General features: G+C 43.0%; 1 protein-coding gene across 1 annotated transcript in view; it reads right to left on the reverse strand.

The window, feature by feature from the left end:
• The window catches only part of SLC6A13 (solute carrier family 6 member 13), a 758242-nt gene that overhangs the window by 556117 nt on the left and 178250 nt on the right, over window positions 1-23875 (reverse strand). The gene's annotated exons all lie outside the window — the stretch shown is intronic.

Below are 23875 nucleotides of genomic sequence, written 5' to 3' on the forward strand. Positions count from 1 at the left end.
CGCGTCATTCGTGATTGTGACGATGCCACATGATCGCGGCACTGGTAGATCTCGAAATTCTTTGTTTGTTGGCTATTTCATGAGATTCACAAAGGGACATTAATACAGGTCAGCCGACCTGATCATGCCTTCATGCAACTGTTAGGACACTTAGATAGGTGTATAGGTCGTGATTATCCTTAGCGTGTATACACTTCTAGTAATCGGCGAGTGTACCGCTAGACCGCTAACCTTTAGCCAATGGTACACTCTTCCCTAACATTGTTAGCGTAAATACACTTCCGGTCATGGGTAAACATACCACTAGACCGCTACCCCTTTAACAATGGTAACACTGAGTATTAATAGTTACCTCAGGGTATTTAAGGCATATAAGTCACATCGTAAATTGGCAAAAGTAAAGCTGAATATTAATAGCTACTTCAGGGTATTTGGTATATAAAATCGATTCCTTGATTGGCAGAGGTAAGTAGAACTCAAATTCAGATTTTTAGCCAACTGGTCGCAAACAAGTTATTTAGTTTCAGAAAGAATTATTATGTTTAAGGGGATTAGCGCAGAGTTATTTGAAAACGCTGCCCCAGGGGATGTCATCATTTAATCCCACTTGGTGAGATGCCAACCGGTGGACCCACCTCTGTTCTTGTTCAAATAAACTTTGTTCACTGCCACCCTGTAAATGCTCTATTACAGTCCAGTGGAAATTATCGGGGGAGTGTTTATGATCCAGAAAGTGAGTGGTCATTTTGGTGTTGCTCTTTCCACATTGTATGTTGCTCCTATGTTTGCAAATATGGAGTTTGACCATTCTCTTCGTCATTCCCACGTATTTCAAACCACATGGACAGGTTATTAGGTAAACAACATTGGTTGTATTACAGTTTGTGTGGCTTCTTTGTTCCCAGATCTTATTGGGTTCCAAGATCAGTGTTTTAGAGCTACTCGTGAACGGACAAACATTGCAACTTCCACACGGATAGTGGCCTACTACCGGTGGTAAACCCCACAAATTCAAGACATTTCGAGTTGGTTCTAGATTTTTTCTAGGCCGAGTATGTACCAAGGCGTCTTTAAGGCTTTTTGCTTTTTTGTAGGAGAACAAAGGTTTTTCCCAATTGCAGGAGTTAGATGTGAGGATCCTCCCGTGTTTATTAATGCTGCGAGCCACCATATTTGAGGCTGTGTTGAATGTTGTTACACAGGTAAGTGGTGCCTCGCTGTTCTCAACTGCGGGTTTGTTCTCTTAAAGGGCTTCTCGGTTTTGATTTCGAGCCCTTTTGTAGCTGGTTGTCAAGAGGTGTTTTGGGTACCCCCGAATCTGCATCTTCTCAGTAAGATCTTTGGCTTGTGCCTTATAGTCCTGAATATTCGAGCAATTCCTCCGGATGCGGAGATACTACCCAAATGGCAGATTCTCCCTCAGCGGTCGCGGATGGAAACTGGTGTAGTGTAACAAGTTGTTTTTATTGGTCGGTTTGTAGTGGGTTTTAGTTTTTAATTCATTTGCAACCCTTGTGATGGTGACATCCAGGAACACTACCATGGACTCATTGTGCTCATGTGTGAATTTTAAGTTAGGATCACAGTTGTTGACCCATGTGAAGAATGAAACCAGTGATTCTTCGTTACCTCTCCAAATCAAAACACATCATCTATGTACCTTTGCCATAGAATAATGTTTTCACAGAACGGGTTATCAGGGGATAAAATATGTAGCTTTTCAAAATTGAATACATACAAACCCGCTACACTTGGGGCAAAAGTGCTGCCCATAGAAGTACCGGTAGCTTGTAGATATAACCGGTCTTCGTATTGAAAGAAATTTCTTTTAAGGGCCAAAGAGGCACATTCCACCACAAAGGATTTAGATGTGTTATAATCCCACCTGTTGGTTTCAAGTGTGTGGGCAATTACCTCGATGGTCGCATCTTGCGGAATGCAATTATAAAGGCTTTCAATATCCAGTGTTGCCAGAAAACATTGTCCCTCAGGTAAACTCACAGATTCCAACATCGCTAATAAGCTTTTGGTGTCCTTGATGTACGTACTAGTGGTTTCCACTATAGGTCTTAAGAAGAAATCACAGTACTTGGACAAGGGCTCAAGCAAAGAGCCCAACCCGGAGACAATAGGTCTTCCTGGGAGTGGCAGGATCCCTTTATGTGTTTTTGGGAGAGTGTAGAAATATGGAATTTTACCCTCTGATGTTGTTGAGAAGTCTGCTTCCTGCTTGGTAATCAGGCCTTCATATTCAGCTGACATCACAAGTTCCACAATTTCAGATCTTAATCTCTCAGACGGATCCTCTCAAATATTGCCAGTCGGGCCATGAGGGGAAAAAGAACACTTACCAAATGTCAGGATCGCCCTCGTTGTGCTGGCGTTCGTAATCCGGAACCGCCTGATACAGACCCGGAAGTGGTTATATCCATTACAACACACACAACGGCTAGAACGCTAACCTTCGTGCCTATTGATGTAATCAGGCCTTCAAAATAAAGGGAATTAAGTATTTCTTATTTTACGAAGAATATCTCCACCACTATATTGTAATAAACAAATATCCTCCTCTAAGAATTATGAGAGAGTTAAAGACGGAAAATAATCCTCGGTTGTATCTATATAGAAATTTAGTATGGACGCGATTCCTCCACCGCGAAAAATTGCTGCAAGTATAAGTGCAAAGTATAAAGTCATCAACGATGGTAAACCCCTTGATGGCACCCTCCCATTGCTTCTATCACCAACACAGGTTACCAAGTCAGAACCAAACAGAATTAAAACGAATGCTGCGTGCCAAAAACGGCAAATTAAGTCAGAAGATGCAAAAAATTATCCAACCCCTTTGGACAAGGTTAGGAAGTCACTTAAGGCGTACCAACATTTTTTTAACGTTATTGAACAGAGTTTTTACCCTTCAACTCACTTACGTCCCTTAGATTCTTGTTGGAGACACGCACCTGTGTTTTCTTCCTTCATGGTATCATCCAGACTATCAATTTTCCAAGAGAGATTAACCTGCGGCAGCTTGAAGAAATTTTCCTCCTGCGGGAGTTTGGGGAAATACGCTGGCGTTCCCCTTTCTAATACATTCTATTAAACACTGGGTAAGAGATCTTCCTTTCGGGCTTGCATTTCACACAGTGTCGTGAATGAGTACTTCATACACCATTAGCTACCCTTTTCTGGGATCCTTGATTACGCTGAAACCCTTTGTTTTTAGTTTTGACCAGATGGGAGAGGACGCTCTTTTTCTTTGAACTGTGTAAATTATGATGACTAGGATGAGTAGTTCTTATCATGAGATAGTTTTCTGTTAACGGGTCATTTCCTTACACTTGTAGGATCGGACTTCCCTGATGTTTAACTACGCCTAGTACGATCTTACATTTATTCTGTTTAGATTAGTGAATAGAGAAACAATTATCTGGGCTATCTCGTTATTACCTTGCGAGCAGTTTCCCTAGGGTCCCGTTAACATTATTGTCGCCTTTTTCCTGGATTACTGAGTACCCTTATGATCCTTCATCATACTCTAACGTAGAACCACAGCTTCTTGCCTTGGACTAGTCTTTGAACATCTGTGTAAGACTTGTCCTATGTCTTTCCACAGCATTACCAGTGACCCGCCTCGGTTACACCTATTTCTTACACTGAACTTGGAAACTGGTAACCCATTCCGGGTTGGAATAATCACCGGAATTGGGGTAAGGAGAATATACTCTCCTTTACTTTTAACTTATTGCTGGTGAACTCCGTTTGTAATAATGAGTAACGTCCACTCTCCCTCTCTTTCCCCTCCCTTTTTACACATTTCTTTCCTTCCCCTTTTCTTTTCTTTTTTCTTCTTCCTTTTCTAACTATTCTTAGTAGCCTCAAATACCGTGGATACAGCCATTGAGGTACCTCTGAGATCCTTCTTTTAAGATTAAAGCCCTTGCGAGCACATATTTCACGTGTCACAGATGAATGCACCAATGCTTTGTCACATTTAATTTGCATTTATCCCTTGTGTGTCACACTTGGTTTTTATCCTTGCACTACCGGGGACTAAATATTTTGTTCTTTTGTTCTTTTACGTTGCGACACTTTGCACCGTGAATTCACTATATGTTGTAGAAACCGTGACCTAGTATGATCTGCTGGGTTTGAGGAATTTGTGCTTGGGTTCCACGGATGTTGGGTGACGTTAAACTTAACATCCCCACTTTTTTCGAATTTTCGAATTTGGTTGACATGTTGTCATGCACCTGCAATTTATTTGACTTAAGTCATGTGCTCTATTGTTTTTCCAGCCCCGAAGAGCTGTAGAATAATTGTGTAAATCTGCAACGAAACACGTGTCGGCTGTCTGTGCTTATTCTTTGAATTTGATGACCTATGAAAAGGAGAAAATACTAACTCCAGAACCTTTGTGGGACCTAATGCTGTTCTTATTTGCTTGTATTTACTTTACACATTGTGGCTTGATAATTTTGAGTGTGCAGGAATTTTTGTTTTTATATTGTATTGGTGTGAAACCTTTTCACACATAATTTTTGGGGGGTTCATGGGTTTCCCCTCTCCTGCTTGCACCACTATAAATGAAGTACCATGTAGAAAACTTAATACAACGTTAACTTAGCTTGAGCGCCAGAAATTTCTGTACATGGATAACCCGTTGCTTTTTGATAATCTAACAGATGAGAATAGCACTGATTTATTTAGAAGGAATCAGCTTATATAATTGGACACATTATCATTTACACTTTTTCATAATATAATGGACGTAGTCACCTTTAGCGAAATATATCAGGCAAGCATTCTCCACTAATACTACAGTTATTGGATTGCAAAATAAAAGACTAAGGGGCATATTACCAACAACTAGCGATAATTTTTGTCTCTAACTTGTTTAGAGACAAAAATTATCGCCGCACATCGGCGATTTTTATCGCAGATAAACCTTGCTATTAGCAAGGTTTATTGCAAATGCGATAAAAAACGGCCGCAATGCATGAATATCGCTGAAAAGTCAGCGATATTCATGCATTATCGAGCAAATGCTCTTAGCCATGTTATCCACCTCCCATTGGATAACATGGCTAAGAACTGCTCAGGGCAGGTGTTAGCTTTTGGAGATATTCGCGCTTAGCGCGAATATCTCCAAAAGTTGGTAATAGGAGATAGCGATGTTAGCGACTGTTTCCAGTCTCTAACATCTTGGCACGCCCACTTTGCATCTCATTAGTGATAAATATCACTGACATGCAAAGCAGGGCCCAAGATGGTCGCTATCTCCTTTTAGCTGTCACTAACTGGTGTTAGCGACAGCTTGGTAATAGGGAGATAATTTTATCTCCGCTTTCTTGGCTTTTAAAGCCAAAAAAGCGGAGATAAACCCCCTTGATAATATGCCCCACACATTCTAGTATGCATTATGATATGATATACAATTGTAGGTATAATCCTTATATGAATGAATAACTTTGTTTTCATTGCTTTTTATGTTTTGTTTTGGAAGAGCGCAGCATGTCATCAATCAGCCACTAATATAAGTAAAGTTACAGCTCGTCTGCATTAATTACAGTCACTGTCTGCCAGTCTGTATCATGATTATACATTTGTTTAACAAGTTAGTGCCCTTTATTTTCTGGTGATTTTCTGCAGTTATAAGATCTTTGAGTTTCTCGTTGCTCAAATGGGTGTAATTTCTAATACTTTTATGCTTCCCTCATCTTCATTGCTTAGTTTTGCTCGTGATAAAGTGTCACTCATAGTCGTTGAAATGTCACTCATAATAACTCCGAAATTATGAAAATGTCACACATAGCTATTTGAAACCTTGGCAGCTATGCGTGACACGCAACTGGCAACTTTACATAAGGCAAGTAAGTAATTTATTAAAAGATAACTGGATTTAGTGCTCAAGAAGCTAGAGATAGCACGTTTCCTAGCATTATTAAAAGAACGTTTTGAAATTATCAGACGTCATGGCCCATATTATGTTTTATTTTCTTGCTTTAATTAACAAGCAGCCAGTCACCATAAACTACCTTTACCACTGGGTAAAGAGAAAAAAGAACCAATGCAATGAAAGTCCTGTGCACTCCACCAATCATCTAAATACTATTGGTTATACATCCCTCCCCTTCCGCCAGCAGTGCCATGTGTTTATATCCTGATCTGAAGCTCTGTAGGAATTATTTCGTTACTTCACAGCAGTACTTCATCAGAGTAATTCAAAAGAGCTTCCTCCTACCCCACTGTAATTCGAGAGCATTAACTGCACCCAAAGTTTCGGGTTGCCTTGCCGTGTGGCATTTTTTTAGTTTCAGCGTTTTATCATTGCCTCAGCCAGTTCCCAGTTTCCTTGTCTGCTCAGAAGAGCGCAATCCAGCGAGGCACCTCCAAGGATCAGCTTTTAAACGCAGACTTATGGCCCCTTTAGATGCTGCAGACTGATTACCTGCCTCTGACAGGCCACCTGAGATGACAGGGCTTCCTTCAGAATTTGAAGCCCAAGTCTCGCTGGGCAGTAAGCGGAGGATTTTCCATCAGGCGAAGACCTCTATATTCTGTACTGTGCTGTGTCACATATATGAAATGTCACTCATAATTACGCTGAAATTATGAAAATACTACACATGGCAAACTGAAACCTCTAGTTTTGGTGCTCTCTGTAAGAATGTCTTTTGTACATATGACAGGATAACCTGGTGCTCTTTAAGGTCATCATCTACTATTTACTGTGCTTTAAAAGTTAATGCAATTAAATATGTAATGAACAATGTGCTGTAAAATGAACCATTTCATTTCGGTCTGTCTTTTTCCAAAATTTTCTTGGGAGGAGAATCCAACCATATCCCCCCTTCTGCCCCCCTCACCCCCAAGAGTGGTCGGGCTCGCTCGCTGTTCTTGCTCGCTACGCGCCTGATGGGGCTGCTCTGGAAAAATTTGCCAGGGATGCTTTCAGTTCCCAGTCTGGCCCTGGACATGTCCTTGGACTGCGGGGATGCGCAGCGGACTTTCAAGCTCTGATTTCAATGTCATGCTGTAAGAACGAGTTTTTAAGAAAGTTTTTACTTGAAATTAGATTATATTTACCCCTGTTTTCCCTGTTGTTACTGAGTACACTGCTGAGTGTTGCAGGGTGTATGATTAGTAGCTGTAGTACTATAATTGATATAGAAACGCTTGTTTTGTTTTTTTAGACTTACGGTGTGCTGGTCTGTGTTCCACTGTTAGCAGGTAGGGTGGGGGACAGATCACTGCCCGCTCTGCTCCAAGTGAAGAGCCATCTTTCCTCCACTCAGTAGAGCCGCTTTTGCAGACGCCATCTTGGAGGGTCAGCGGTCTTGTTGTTGGACCGGCTTCCCCCTCAGCTATTTAATGAAAGCTGAAATGCAGGTGCGCCAATTGTGCAGCAAAGGCAAGCCCCATCACCCGGATGGGCCAGCGCCAGCTATGCTGCCCAAATTACTAGGGCCCAGACCATTACCTGGTCCAGAGACTCTCTTATAGCTCTCAAAGGGGATCCATGTACCAGCGCGACCCGCCTGGATCCTGGGGCAGGAAATATGGAGCTTTGTTGCAAGGCTTGTAAGTTTAAGCTGGAGACTCTCACAGAGTCAGAAGGTGAAATAGCATCTATCTCTAGGCTCCACTTCAAAAGAACATCTAGTGTGAGAGCCTGCATTATTAACTGCAGCCGATTCCAGTCCTGACCCGACGCCGTGGGGGTAGGTTTTGACTGCGGTGACCGCGCACAACACAGGTACCTATTCCATAAGGGGCCTGTTCCATGGAAGCCGACTGCTGGGGTACCCTAGGGATTTACTTAGGGTTGCAACACTTAGGGCAGGACCTTTTGGCCTGCACATATACTGACCACAAGAAATAAGGTTGTATATTGTTTCTCACTGTGTGCAGTACAGTTTCACTTAAGGTCCTGACGAATTGCTTACTATGCAAGAAACATGTTGACCTAATCAGAGGGTCGCAGATTTTCCACTGTATCATTGCACCAGCGCATATCTCCCCTCCCACTTTTTAACCAAGATAGCCAACCACACCATTAAAAGTTCCCAGTGGATTGACTAATCTTTTTTAATCTCACATTCACATCACGACTACACAATCACTTGCAATGTAAATGTAAATGTGTTTCGATTTATATAGCGCACTATAACCCAGGGGTCTCTAGGCGCTTGCTTAGGGAACCCGTCCTGTTATTCCCCTGTGAGATACCCCGGCCGGGTATCCACAAGGTGAAAGCCAGGCATCCCGCCGCGAGGGGCCGTAGTGGAGATTAAGCAAGCTATTGCCCAGAGTCGCAGAGTGTGACCCCGTGAGTCAAGTAGGCACCAGAGCGAGAATTGTCGACTCCGTGGAATTTTTGAGCCCGAGACCCGCCGAGGCGGGGAATCGAACCCTGGTCCACGGCCGATCTCAGCTTCCGGGTCTGCCGCCTCTAACCACTGAGCCACACTTCTCCACCATAACTTTTCCCCTCTTACCCGCATGCAACATATGGCAGGAACAAAAGATCTCCGGTAAAGAGCCCCTTCGCGGGTGCCCGTCAGACATTGCAGCACCAGTCTGACGAGAAGCAGAACCCATATGATGAAGCATGACACCTAGCTTGCTAGGTGTGTGAGGGTTTGAGTTCCAAAAAGGGAATTCCGCCCTTTTCTCCCGTTGCTTCCACGCTAGCCTTACACCACTTCCCCTCTTCACATTTCCTTGGGGAACTTTGTACCCTTCGTGTGTTTGAGCTGTTCTGGGCTTGTACACTGGACCCCGTTAAAAATAGCCCTGTTACGGTTCCCCTGTTAGTTGATAATTAACTGCAGATCTCTCTCGAAACATGCAGATGACATCTGGCTGTCACTAGACGATAATACCTGGCACATGATGTTCCTCACTAAAATCTGGCTGAAGGAGGGCTCAAACCCAGGCATGGCTTACGCGGTTCCCCCAGATTTTCAAATTATGTGTGTAAACCGGGGTGGAGGATAGGCGGGGCGGGGTTGCTATTGTCCTAAAGGAGAACTGAGAGATCTCTACTTTGAGACTGGAGCAAATTGGCAATATTGAGGGCCTGGACTTTTGCATCAAGCACTCACCAACCTTTTCCTTTTATGGCCTGTTGATTTACAGGCCACCTGATTGCCCCCATAGCCACATGATGGAGCTCTGTGACACCATTGCTCAGCTGACAATACAATATGCCAATGTTACAGTACTGGGGGATTTAATCTACACGTGGATGATCAAAACTGCTCTCAGGCATTCCAGCTGATCTCTACATTAGGCAGCCTTAACCTTACTCACTGTGTAACTTTACCTAAAAACAGAGCAGGTCATATGCTAGACCTAATCTTTTCTAACAATCAAGATGTTAGAGTGGATGACCCGCTTCCCCTTGTATGGTTCCACCACTTACTTGTTCCTTTTTCTTTCTGCTTCAGGGCTAAGTAAGGCAGATATTGAAGGAACTGGACAGATTTAACTAAAGATAATTTAGGATGGGCTCTTCAGGAATCGGTGCCCCAGGTATCAGGTAACACCAATCGTGACTCATATTGCTTTAAACATTGGGTCACGAATGTCTCAGACACTGTAGCCTCAATAAGGCCAGTCACTTCCAGGAGAGCAAAACTCTCAGCCCCGTGTGTCTCAGCAGAACTGAGCGCAGCGAGGAGCCATTGTAAGAAATTAGAGCATATCTGGAGGCTCTGAGAGTTTTTCCTAAACTGAGAAGGAGTAAGATGAGGGCCTACTTTGCTTGCTGCATTGAGCACTCAGAAAATTCAGTTAAAGACATTTTTAATATCACTAAGTCCTTTATCACTCCGGAAGCCATGACATCATCTTTCTCCCCTCATCTACCCTCTGTATGAGTCTGTCTGACTTTCTTTAGGAAAAGAGCCAGAATCTATACTCATTGTTCCCATGGGACGAGGGGACATTGGCTCACCAGGAGCTATTGACCGCCGACTCCCCTATCTTGTGCTTGGAATTTCTCCCTATTTCTCTGGAAGACACGCTGGTGGAACTTCTGAAATGTAAATCGGGCGTACCTATGGATCGTGTCCTCCCCATCACTTTAAAATGATGGTCCCATGCCTCAATCCTACATTAAACCAGATTTGGAATTCCTCCTTAAAACTGGGCATTTTTCCTAGTGCCTGGAAACAAGCATTCGTACAGCCTCTACTGGAAAAACCTATGCTTGGTAACTGCAAACCGATTTCTCTGCTGCCAGCCTGGTGAAAATTCTAGAAAAAGTAGTTCAGAAACAGCTCACAGTTTTTGCAGAAACGAATAATCTCCTCCATGACTCCCAATCGGGTTTCCGAGCAGGATATAGCACAGAAACCACACTGATGAAAATTTCTAAATCAGTGCGAGAGTCTGTAGATAGCGGGGCCGTAGCCATGGTAGCACTTTTGGGCCTGTCGGCAGCTTTCAACATGGTCTAACATCGGATCCTGCTATGTCATCTAAGTGTGAGGGGAGTGGCACTCTCATGGCTCAATTCAATTTAAAAAAATATTATTCGGTCTAAGAGCAATAGACCATAAAAATACATAAAAATATTGCACATAACCATAAACACACATCAGTGTTTGAAATAATTGTACAATGAAAAAAACTATTTAAATCTCTCAGAGAACTTTTATGGTTCAAGACAAATACGACAGGTAATACATCAGATATTGGGTCTTAAATTAGCAATATGGCCTTAAAAATACATAGAAATATTGCACATAGCTGTATTACACGTACAAGGATAAAATAAGCAGAAGTTAAAAAACTTTTTACAAGATGCATAGTGGACTTTTGGAGTTGAAGAGTGATATGTCAGGTAATACATCTGACTTCCACAATTTAAATGAGAACATGAAATGTAATACAAAATCAGATTGCAATGTGCCATTACAGAGTAGGGGATAGAAACTACGATGAAAGAAACTAAAAGGGGGTATGAGGAGAGAACAAAAACCTCAGATAGGGTCCGCCATGCGCTCCTTTCACCCCCCATTATTTGACCCAATGCATCCACCAAGTTCTGTGTACTGTGCCACACTGCAAATAATATTTTGTCGCACTAGCCCAACGTAGTCTGTCTAGCCCTAAATGCTGCTTTAAGAAAGGCATAGACAGAAAAATCTATTTTAGATGAGCACAAAGATTGCAAATGGAGGAGAGCAGGTCTGCAGTGATGAATACCTATCCTCCTTAATAAGGGTATCAGAAAGTGCTGTTGTGCTAAACTGTGTAAATTGCAATAAAACATAAAATGCAATAATGATTGAGCAGAGTGGTTATCACAGGGGTAGTAGAAAGCTGTGTTCCCCTTTGGATCTGAGAATTGTTAAAAAAGGAAGACCTGTAGATTGTCCCAGCTCAAAACGAAAAAGTATAGATCGCTCCCATCTGGTCAACTCCAATGTCAAATATGGAGGGGAATCGTCAGAGTAAAGAATCCTGTAATATTGCAACACCGAGGGTTTAGTTAACTCGGATTTCAGACGAATATGTGCTCAGTGGGCCTTAAATAATGTTTTAACCTTTTCTTGGTGTTATTGTGGATACAGCTTGGTTCAGAGAACCACCAGGGTATGCTGAGGGAGCTAAATGTGTCTTGTAGGTAGCTCAGCCATGGTATAGAGCTAACCTTGTCCAATGTAAGCAGTCTGACATAATGTCCTTACATAGTTTGGCAGCAAGGTTTGACCAAATGCTGATCCATAATAAAAGCGCCGCCATCTGAATTGTATCCTCGATAAAACCCTGGTTTAGCTCTAAATGGGTAGTAAGACTGGAGGTGGATGGCCTGTACTTAATATCCTTCACAAAAAACGGATTTCCTCTGCCTGAATTGAACCGCAATTACTAAAACCGCAAACTCCTACTCTGTAAATAGTGACACTAATACATTGGGACTTATAACCTTTCAGAGGTGGAGACAATGTCCCCTGATTTGTGGTCTCATAAGGTTGCTTACTGTGCCCGTGGTTTTTCTTAACTTAACACAAGCCTGAACGCAATGGAAATTCCATGACCCTGAGGAACTAACATTGTATTATTAAGTAACAAAAATTCTCGTCAGACAACAGGACATGCCCATTGATACCTATTTTTTTAGCCTTAGTTTGCCTGGGCCACAGGACAAGATGTGCGACATTGAATAATTAGTGTTAAGATTCCGTTGGTGCATAAAGGTAGCAAAACAGTCCACCTGATGTCTCAGGGCTTTTGGGGTAAGGGCTAACATTACAGCATCGCCCGCGTATAGTACAGCGGGAATAGGGGAGCCTGAGATTCTGGGTATATCTGTGAGGGAAGAGACTAAGTGTGCTGTTAAACCATTAATATATAAAAGAAATAATAAAGGTGCAAATATACAACCCTGCCTCACCGCACTCTTTAAAGGAAATTCAGAAGAAAGCTGCCCAAGTGAATTTAGACGGAACCGTGCAGAGAGATTCAAGTGCAGACAGTATAAAAACCTAATCAGATTGGGGTCCATGCCTTGGTCCAGCAACATTACTCAAAGTTTTGGTCTGTTTACTGAATGAAAGGCAGTTGATAAATCCATCAAAGCTAAGTATATGGTGGAGCACTTAGTGTATTTAGAGATTGTCAAAGCCAGATTCAGAAAACGTTCACTGGTTTTAAAATCTATTGCAAGAACAAGTCACTTTTGGGTTTTGGTAAAGAGATATCTGCATGTACGATCTGTTCACCTATGCTTTGGTTCTTTTTCATAGCAAAGATTGGTTTTGGAAATGGACATTCAAGGTCTTCAAGGAGGTGCCAATTTTTGAGTATCATTTGTGTGAATTTATTTGTTTCAGGTCCAAATGTTGTAACACATACTAATAGGTCAAGTTCCTTCATCTCTTTCACCTGGTGAAGGCATTCTCGTGGTGTGAATCTGGCTCTTTTTAAAGAGTGCATTAACAGTTTTTTAGGGTAGCCCCATTGGAACATCTCATTAAAAAAATGTGTCGCATTATCCTCAAATTCTCTGATATCTGTACAATTTCTCCTAATTCTTAGGAGTTGCCCATACGGGAGGTTTGCCTTCAAGCTCCTCGGGTGGGCACTCCTATGGTGCAAAATTGTGTACTTATCAGTTTCTTTCTTATAGAGAGATGCTTTTAACTGACTTCCTGTCGTCAACAAAATCTGTCTCTTGTGGCAGGGGAGCCAGATTGAGTTAATGGCATTCCATGAATGGCTTAACTCCAGACATGAAGACATCAAGGGCCAGATGTAGGTAAGTAACATTTACCGAATCTTAATTACCGAAAATTACCGAATTTTACCGATTCGGTAATTAAGATTCGGTAAATGTGAGGGGTTGGTATGTAGGGAATCCAGGGGCCAGATGTAGGTAATTCATATTTACCGACTTTTAAATACCGAATTTTACCGATTCGGTATTTAAGAGTCGGTAAATATGAAGGGGGGAGATGTAGGTATTACAGATTCTGTAAATACCGAATCGTTAATATTCGGTATTTACCGATTCTGTAAATACCGAATCGGTATTGCCCATTGATTCCTATGGTCCTTAAAGCCCATAGGAATCAATGGGCAATACTGATTCTGTAATTACAGAATCGGTAAATACCCAATTTTGCAAGGGTGCAGGGGGTGTCACTTTGACACCCTCTGGCACACCAAAAATAGGCATGTGCGCCATGTGGCACACAGACATGCCCTAAGGGCATGTATGTCTGTCACATGGCTAGGTGTGCATGCACACATGTGCATGCACACCTGAATTCGGTATTTTAACACCCAATTGGATTGGGTGGTAAAATACCGAATTTGTAGGGCCTTTGGGACTCAGAAGAGTCCCACCTACATCTGGGAATTACCGAATCGGTAAAAATACCGATTCGGTATTTTACAGATTCTGTAAATTTACCGATTCGGTAAATTTACAGAATCTGTAAAATCTGGCCCCCTACATCTCAAGATGCCAAATACTGGTCGGAAACGGCCGAATTAGGCCGTTTCCGACCGGTATTTGCCACCTACATCGGGCCTATGGGCCCGATGTAGGTAAATCCCATTTACCGAATTTGAAATACCGTTTTTTACCGATTCGGTACTTCAAAATCGGTAAATGGGATGTAGGTCCCAACATCTGGAATCGTTACCAATTCCTTACAAATTTGGTATTTACCGATTCGGTAAATACCGAATCGGTATTTGCTATTGAATCCTATGGGCCTTTGAAGCCCATAGGATTAAAGTCAAATACCGAATCGGTATTTACCGAATCGGTAAATACCGAATTTGGCAAGGGTGCAGGGGGTGTCACTTTGACACCCTCTAGCACCCCCAAAACGGGCATGTGTGCAATGTGGCACACAGACATGCCCTAAGGGCACGTCTGTCTGTCACATGGCACATGTGTACATGCACAGATGTGCATGTACACAGGAATCGGTATTTTACCATGGATTTGTATTCCATGGTAAAATACCGATTCTGTAAGCCATGTGCTGATGTAACATTGGCTACCTACATTGCATTTTCGGTAATTTTATTGAATCGTTATCATTACCGAAATTTACCGATTCGGTAATGATAACGATTCAGTAAAATTACCGAAAATGTGCCCCTACATCTCGATAGCCCTTTACCGATCGGAAACGGCCGAAAATCGGTATTTTCGGCCGATTCCGATCGGTAAAGGGCTACCAACATCGGGCCCCAAATGCCTTGCACCCTGCACTTTACTCTACATTCTTAGCCTGCCCAATACTTAACAATGATCTATTTTAAGTATCTAACCATGTTTAAAAAAACAAGGAATGTATTGCATGATTGTAAAGGTTTTAATTAACTGTACAATAAACTCAACTATATATATAGTCTGGACTCGAGATTGAGCTCCTACCAATAATGCATTACAGTAATTGATTTTCTAAACGAAAAGTGCTGAGATTACTGTTTCCTAAAATGGTAAATGTGGAAAAATCAATACAGGTTTCCATAAGGTTGAGAAGGGAATGTATGAAATTCTCTCTTAGACCTGAGGGGCGGTAAATAAATAGGACGTTAAAGGTGCAGGTATTTAGATTTTTTTAGCGCAAAAAGCAAAGCCTTTGGATTTACACTGAAGGAGAGGCTGGGATTTTTTTTAGAGCTTTGATATATTATTGCTAATACACCACCTCTCCTATGTCGTGTGTCATGTCTAACTACCTCGTGACCTCACAACCGCAGTGTAAAAAAAAGTGACGCTTCGGCGGTGCAAAGGTGCCACTATGGGCCTCGTAAATGAGGCCCTGAGATGCCAGTTAGTAAGGACAGCAGATTCAGGAAACTCGCAGTAACTGTGCACACCATATATTATCTTACATCAGTTGAAAATTGAACTCAGTCTCTTATGCACTATGGTTACAATGATTAGCTACTGTCCCCTAAATATGACCCATACATGTGTTCATTTATATACTTAACTATTTCGTGACTATTTTGTATTTATTGTTTTAATGCTGTATTGCAATGCATTAATACGCTGCCTTGCAAACAATCCGCTGCGCCGGCTGCATGCCTCGATTTCTATCGTTTACACTCTCCTGTGAGGGACAATTATTTAGTTGTTCCCTTGGCACAAACTATGCCATGCTGACTACTTCAGGACAGCACAAGTCACTGTTTAATAAGGATCATCATCAACAGCTGACCTTCAGCCAATGATTTCCAACATTCGTGAGAGGGAGGTTATTGGAGGCCATGTTCCAAATACAGGTCAGAAATCACATACGTCACCGTTTTTTGTAACTTTTCACTCAATGCACATGCCACACACTCACTACTGCTCTGCTTCACCTCATGGTCAAGACCGGGCCACCAATGTTATATCCTGATATGCCCCTAGGTAGTACTCATACCAATATGTCCCTCATGCACAAGTTTCAAAATGCTCTCCCTTAGCCCTAACTAAGACATCACATAGGGCCAGATGTAGGTGGGAGATTTTGGCCATTTACCGGCCGGTAACGGCCGAATTCGGCCGTTACCGACCGGTAAATGGCCATGGAGATGTAGGGGGATAAAAAACATGCATTTACGGTAATTTTACCGAATCGGTAATTTTACCGATTCGGTAAAATTACAGAATCGGTAAAATTACCGATTCTGTATATTTTACCGAATCGGTAAATATACCGGTCGGTAAAATTACCGAAAATGCATGTTTGGTATGTAGGTGCCAATTTTAACATTGACACAGCGCTTTGAAAATCGGTAATTTACCATGCAATACAATTGCATGGTAAAATACTGATTCAGGTGTACATGCACATCTGTGCATGTACACCTGTGCCATGTGGCACAGAGGGCATGTATGTGTGCCACATGGCACACAAGCCTAAAACAGTGGTGCCAGAGGGTGTCAAAGTGACACCCCCTGCACCCTTGCAAAATTCGGTATTTACCGATTCGGTAAATACCAAATCGGTATTTGATATTGAATCCTATGGGCTTCAAGCCCATAGGATTCAACAGCAAATACCGATTCGGTATTTGATATTGAATCCTTTGGGCTTCAAGCCCATAGGATTCAATAGCAAATACCGATTCGGTATTTACCAAATCGGTGAATACCAATTTTTACTGATTCGGTAAAATTTACCGAATTGATACCTACATTAGAAATACCTACTCTTAATTACCGATTCAGTAAAATTCGGTAATTAAGAGTCGGTATTTCTGATTTTGCTACATCTGGCCCTAAATCTCCTCTCAACATGACGTCTTTAATGGCAGCCAATTCTACACTCACGTGACTGAAAGACTCCAGAACATTGCAAGCTCTACCCCTTGCAGGCCATCCCTCCAACATATACTTTTTCACCTCTTACATACCTCCTAATTTCTCATAGCACACTCCCATTGTTCGGGAGAAATTCTACCTTATGTGACAGCATTAACACCAGCCACAATCAAGACTTCATTTTCTTCCTTCACCTCCGTATCATCACTCATTGGCAACCTAGACAGGCAATCAGCCAAAACATTTTTGCTGACTGCCTGTAATTATTCTTTGTTGTTACAACAATGGTTCAGGGAAATAATTTAAACGAAAAACCCCAAAAAGCTAAGAACAGATACTGTAACTCAATAATTCAATACAAATAAAGGAAAACGAATAAGAAGGCATCAACAACAATTATTTTAAAACATAATTTGTTATTGCAAAGTATTCATATAAAACATAAATAGTACAAAGATACAATATACAATTTGTGCTCACAATGTTACACAAAACACACAAATGGCAGAGGGAAAAAGTAATACAAGAAATGGTCCATCAAGTGATAGGATGAAAATACTGTGTATAGTTCCTCTTAATTCGCCATAGGATCGTGTTGACGGCGTTTTGACCTTATTAGTTCGTTAGATCATCATCAAGACAAAAAAGAAACGTTGAGAGCAACCTACAAAATCAATCTGTAATTAAAAACATTTGGAATTGTAGGGGTACCAAAACAAAATTAATTGAGCATAACACAACACCCAAAAATCTAAGTGGCATGCATACTTAAATTGCTGTGTAAGGATAGCAATGGAAAACATCACCAGTATATATACAAGCTAAATTATATTATGAACATGAAGGTGCTCAAAGACAAAACCAGAAAGGTGTGCAAAGAGTCACATTATTCATTAGTGCATCCACAATAACAAGATGTTCATGAAACGAAAATAAGCATAGTTAGAACATTTTAATCAAGGTAAGGAAAGAATGGTAAAACCCCAGAATCAAACAGGTTTTCCATGATCCCAGCAATCAATCAATCAGGACATTTGTAGAGCGTGCTACTCACCATTCAGGGTCTCAAGGCGCTGGGGGAGGGAGGGGGCGGTGCTGCTACTGCTCGAATAGCTAGGTCTTGAGTAGCCTCTTGAAGGTAAGTAGGTCTTCGGTCTGCCGTAGGAGGATGCGGAGGGTGTTCCTTGTTTTGCCGTCGAGGTAGGACAATGATCAGCCGCAGGAGGTTGTTTTTCGGATGCGAGGGACGGTAGCCAGGGCGCGGTCAGCGGAGCAGAGCTGGCGGTTTGGTGTGTAGAAGGTGAGTCGTCTGTTGAGGTATGCTGGTCCGGTGTCGTGGAGTGCCTTGTGAGCATGGGTGAGGAGCTTGAAGGTGATCCTCTTGTATGGGAAGCCAGTGCAGGTTCCTCAGGTGGGGTGTAATGTGGCTGTGGCGAGGGATGTCGAGGATCAGGCGTGCAGAGGCGTTCTGTATGCGTTGCAGTCATTTCAGCAGTTTGGCCGGGGCTCCCACATAGAGGGCATTTCCGTAGTCCAGCGTGCTGTTGACGAGAGCCTGGGTAACCGTTGTTCTTGTGTCGGTGGGGATCCACTTGTAGATTTTGCAGAGCATGCCGAGGGTGTTGAAATAGGTGGATGAGATGGCGTCGACTTGCCTGGTCATGGACAGTGTTGAATCGAGGATGAATTCCAGGTTGCGTGCGTGGTCGGTGGGCGTTGGTGCTGTTCCCAGGGCGGTCAAACAATGTTGGGCTGATCCTTGGGGTACGCCGCAGATGATCTTGGAGGCTTCAGATCAGAAAGGGAGGAGGCGGATGCTCTGGTTTCTGCCGGAGAGGAAGGAGGTGGTCCAGTTCAGTGCTTTGCCTCAGATTCCTGCGTCATGGAAGTGAGTGCATAGGATGTGGTGGCAGACCTTGTCAAAGGTGATTGATAGGTACAGGAGGAAGACGGCCGCGGTCTCGCCGTTGTCCAGTAGGGCCCTTATGTCATCAGTGGCGGCAATGAGGGCTGTTTCGGTGCTGTGGTTGCTGCAGGACCCGGACAGGTTCAGGATGTTGTTCTCCTCGAGGCAGCGGGTCAGCTGTTTGTTGACCGTTTTCTGGATGATCTTTGCTAGGAATGGGAGCAGGGAGACGGGCCGGAAGTTTTTGAGGTCCCTCGGGTCTGCCTTTTGTTTCTTATGCGCTGATCTTGGCTTGCTTTCAGCTCTCCGGGAAGGTCGCAGTCTCGAAAAGATGTTGATGGCCTTGTGGAGATGGGGTGCGATGGAGATGTAGGGGCTTGTGGAGAAGATGGGGTCAAGCTTGTGGCCGGAAGAGTGGGTGGGCTTTGTGACGAGCTGTCTGAGTCCGAGGTTGGCGAGGTTGTTGATCAGGGTGGTGGAGCTGGTGTCGTTGTTGTTCTCGAGGTGGAAGTTCAGGTCTCCGAGGAGGATGTAGTCCTTTTATGTGAGGGTGTGTGTGCTGATGAAGTCGGCAATGGAGTCGCTGAACTGTGGCCGGGATCCGGGGGGTCTGTAGATCAGAGTTCTTCTGAGGGTGGTGTTTTTATCAGTGTGGATCTGTAAGTTCAGATGTTCGGCAGTGCTGAGGGTGTCGTTGGAGTTGGTCGAGACCTTGAGGGTGGATTTGTGGATGATGGCGATTCCACCTCCTACTCCGTTGAAGATGTGGTGAGGGTATGGGACTGACGGGGAGCCAGAGTGGTTGGTGTTCATGATTTTGATGGTGTTGTTGATGTTAGTCCAGGTGAGCAGTGGGTCACTGTGGGCGGTGGCCGTGTGGTCTGAGGTGTCGTTGGCTGTCGTGGTGGTCTGGTTGTCAAAGCTGTTGTGGATGTCTGCTATCTTGCGGTGGAAGGAGGAGGGAAGGGAGTTGCACATGTCTTGTGATGATGGGATGTCATTGGTGTTGGAGCTGAGGTTGGAGAGTACCTTCACAATGTTGAAGAGGTCTTTACTGTTGTGTGCGTTGCAGTTGAGGCGGTCCTTGGAGGCGGACTTTTTGGCAGATCTGATGAGGTGATGACGTTGGTGCATGGCGTTCTTGTGGGCTGCTTGGTTCTCCGGTGTCTATTGGTGGTACCATTTCTTCTCTAGTCATCGGCAGATTTGTTTGGAGGTCTGGAGATCTGCGGTGAACCAACTGGCATTCTTGTTGGTGCGTCTGTAGGAGGGATTCTTGATCAGGGCGAGGGTGTTGGCACATTCATAGATTCAATGTCTGAGATTGCTGGTGTCGGAGTCGGTGGGGCCTGTGGGTGGGGTTCGGGTGAGGGCGGTGTTTAGCTGGTCTTCAGTGGTTTTCTCCAGCTGTAGTGCGTTGGGTGCGGTGGTGCATGGTGGGTTTCCAGAAGGTGAAGTGGATGCAGCAATGGTCGGTCTAGTGGAGTTCGGCGGTGTGGTTGAAGGAGATGTAGGGGCTTGCGGAGAAGATGGGTGGGCGTTGTGACGAGCTGTCTGAGTCCGAGGTTGGCGAGGTTGTTAATCAGGGTGGTGGAGTTGGCGTCGTTGTTGTTCTCGAGGTGGAAGTTCAGGTCTCCGTGGAGGATGTAGTCCTTGGATCTGAGGGCGTGTGTGCTGATGAAGTCGGCAATGGAGTCGCTGAACTGTGGCTGGGATCCGGGGGGTCTGTAGATCAGAGTTCTTCTGAGGGTGGTGTTCTTTCTTATCAGTGTGGATCTGGAAGTGCAGATGTTGGGCAGTGCTGAGGGTGTCGTTGGAGTTGGTCGAGACCTTGAGGGTGGATTTGTGGATGATGGCGATTCCACCTCCTACTCCGTTGGTGCAACAGAAGTAAGTCAAAATTGCAAGACCAATAAACTAAGACAGTGGACCACCATTATCCATAAAGGTAAGGAACTAATCAAAGCACAAGAATATCATTGGTACAAAAATCAGGCTAGCGCATGGGGGTCCTATGAGCAAATTTATGAGAACCTCCTCCTGGCATTTAATCGCCTCCCAGCATGAAGGCTAATGGAAGTGAAAAGGTGAATTCAGTTCTAAACAAGGCAGATTGCTTCAACGGATAACACAAACCGTTATGGATAGCAGCCACCTCTGTGGCAGAATCGATTGTCTGGTCAATCGGTCAGCTCATCAATCCACTGTCTCTCTGAGCAATTCTGTAGAGACGCGTGCAGAGCAGCGTTTAAAACAGCAGCACATTATTAAACCCACAGCTTTTAATCATGCAAGAACAACGCGTTTCAGCTGAAATGGTCTTTGTGAAGTTTCAGATGGAACGCATTGTTCTTGCGCGAATAAAGACTGTGGATTTAATCGGTGCCACTTTCCTTGTCGTCTGAAACAGGATTTTTCTGATATTTGGGAGGCTTCAGCCGCCACTGGTGGCACAGGCACATAAAGGCAGTTGTACAACGTTTTTGGCACTAATTGTCGTTTCATATATATATCTACACATCCAAGTCTATCACCTCATTCACACTAGGAATGGGTCCGACACAGCTTAGGTAAGTTTGCTAAATGTTTTTTTTTAAAAACATTACTTGTAGCGCATGGTGAAATGTCTGTGAAACGCAAGGGCAGACACGTTTCACTGCAAGGCTGTGTTTCTCAAGGGGCTTATTTAAAAGCTGAATGTCCACTCCCACTGGAGTTTGTTGTTTAACCATATATATGTATATATATATATATTGTTGCCTAAAAAAACAGGAACAGTACTCTCATGTATTAAAATCAGAGCTGCAACGCCATAGGCCTGCTCAGAAAATAGAGGCACTGTCATATACTCACACGAAAGGAGTGAAATATGTAAAGTATAGCAATATCAGGGCAGGGAACCAAATAAGGGGCATTTTATTAGCAACGCTTTGTGATAAATATACAAAGCACGCTTAGCATTAATTTTTTTATGTCCAGATATTGCTAGATTTTATCGACGAGATTAGCAAACCGTATCTCCACGGCGATAATAAATCCAGCGATAGCCATGATAACATGCTGTATCGCGGGAAAACAATCCTTACGATACTGCAAACCTTGCTGATAGGCAGGCATGGACTCAGCCAAGCAATCCACCTCCCATGTTAAAGCTGGCTAAGTTGTATTTTTAGCAGGTATTAAAAACCTGCGATAATGGGGCTTTAACGCAGCTTTCAAGCTTGCGTCGCGGGTCTTGTGCAGCCTTGCTAATATCCCGAAGCTGTGTTAGCGAGTGTTTGCCAAGGAGTTGTGTGGAGGAATGCCCACTTTGCATGTCATTAGCGATAAATATCGCTGACATGCAAAGCAGCACCAAAACGGTTGCTTTCGCCATAAAGCTGTCGTTAACAGCTGTTAGTGACAGCTTGCTAATAGGGTGATAGAAATATTGCTGCTTTAGCTGCAAAAAGTGCAGCTAAAGTAGCGATACCGCCCTTGCTAATATGCCCCTAAGTCCGACAAACATAGAAAATCAAATCCCCATTTAAAGAACCAGAGAGCAGTTTATTTGTGCAATCTTATTGAGGACTGAGTACTGAGCATGTTGTTTATACAAAGGTCATTCACAGTGACAGGAAAAGGTTAAAGAATAAAGGCCTGTACCTACCTTAATTAGTCACATGGAGATGTTTTGTTAGACTCATTAATGAGGACAATTGAATAATCCTTATCTTAAAACAATGTACAAGAGATGAAAACAGTATTCATATAATGTACTTGATGTCATAAACCTAATGAAGACCTGCTTAATGACAATTGATAATTATGCTTCAACATTATCATGACCCAACACACTATCCTAGCAGACACCCTCAGTAGAAAAAACATCTGCCAAAGGTAAATGGTTCATATTGATTTAAAATTCTGTTCACCAAGCATATTTCCTAAAATGGTTCACACCCCATCAACATGCCATCCCCTCTTTCTCAATGGTAGAATAATTCTTCTCAGACCTCTCAGAGGTCTAGAGCTATAACCAATATGACATTTCTTCCGCTGTGATTTTGCAACATTAACGCTCCTAGTCCCACGCAACTGGCATCAGTGTTAGGGATGGTTATGGCCTTGCTGTCAAATGTTTAGAGCAACAAATACATGCTTTAACTTATGATTCTGTATACACATGGTATTATCAGCACTTACGGGAATAAAATGTGAATAATATTCAACTAAATCCAAATATTATCATAACTGATCCTTATTAGCAGGGCAAGGTGCATTCTCTATAGCTGTGACTAGTTTTGGGAGAAATCCCTCTTTCATCAATCCAGTGCTCCAACAAATCTACACCTCTAACGTTAATCTTGTACTTCTCTACTTTAATAGTTAAACAAGGTTATTGTAAAATGTTCAGTACAGTTCTTAAAGCTTGATTGTGTTCTTCCACATCCTCACCAAACAAAAGAATATTGACCTGAAAATAAGTGATGTGTGACACATCTTTAAACAAATGGTGCATGGCCCACTAGAAAACAGTGTATACAGAAGGCAATCCACATGGCATCTGCTCGTACCTGTATGCACCCTTAGTAGCGACATAGGATGTCAAAGGTCTAGAGCTGGGATGTAACAGTATTTTTTAATGCACTGGCCACAAGCCTAAAGTGGAAAATACTCTAGCTCCATTAATGGTTGCCGGCATCTCACATATGTTGATCAAGAGGTGTCCGTCAACCCATATGGCACAAATACTACACAAATCCACATCCAGACGCAGATCTCCATTGTACTTCTTGTCCAGGATGACTGGATTCAACCGCTGACAGGCCTGAATCTCTTCGATGATCCCCTCATTATACAATCTTTGTAACTCTTGGCACAAAGGCTCTCTCATGATGACTGGAATGCTGCAGGACTTGTTGGCCTTGGCATTATTCCTAACTTTCAATATGATCTTGTGCATGAACCCCTTCCATAAGCCTAACTTATTATTAAATGCTAATGGAAATTATTCTTCAAATCCTTGAAACTCCAAACAAGCTTCAATGAAATGTATCAGCTCTATAAGTTTGTTTTTATATGCGACTAGTTTAACACCGGGTAGGTTGAGAACATGCTTAGGAACTTTGGCTAAATATTCTTCCCCAATAAGAATATGGCACCAGAATGAGCCAATAACCTCCGACTTTCTC

Source organism: Lissotriton vulgaris, chromosome 1_2, assembly GCF_964263255.1.
Source record: "Lissotriton vulgaris chromosome 1_2, aLisVul1.2, whole genome shotgun sequence".
Taxonomy (NCBI): domain Eukaryota; kingdom Metazoa; phylum Chordata; class Amphibia; order Caudata; family Salamandridae; genus Lissotriton; species Lissotriton vulgaris.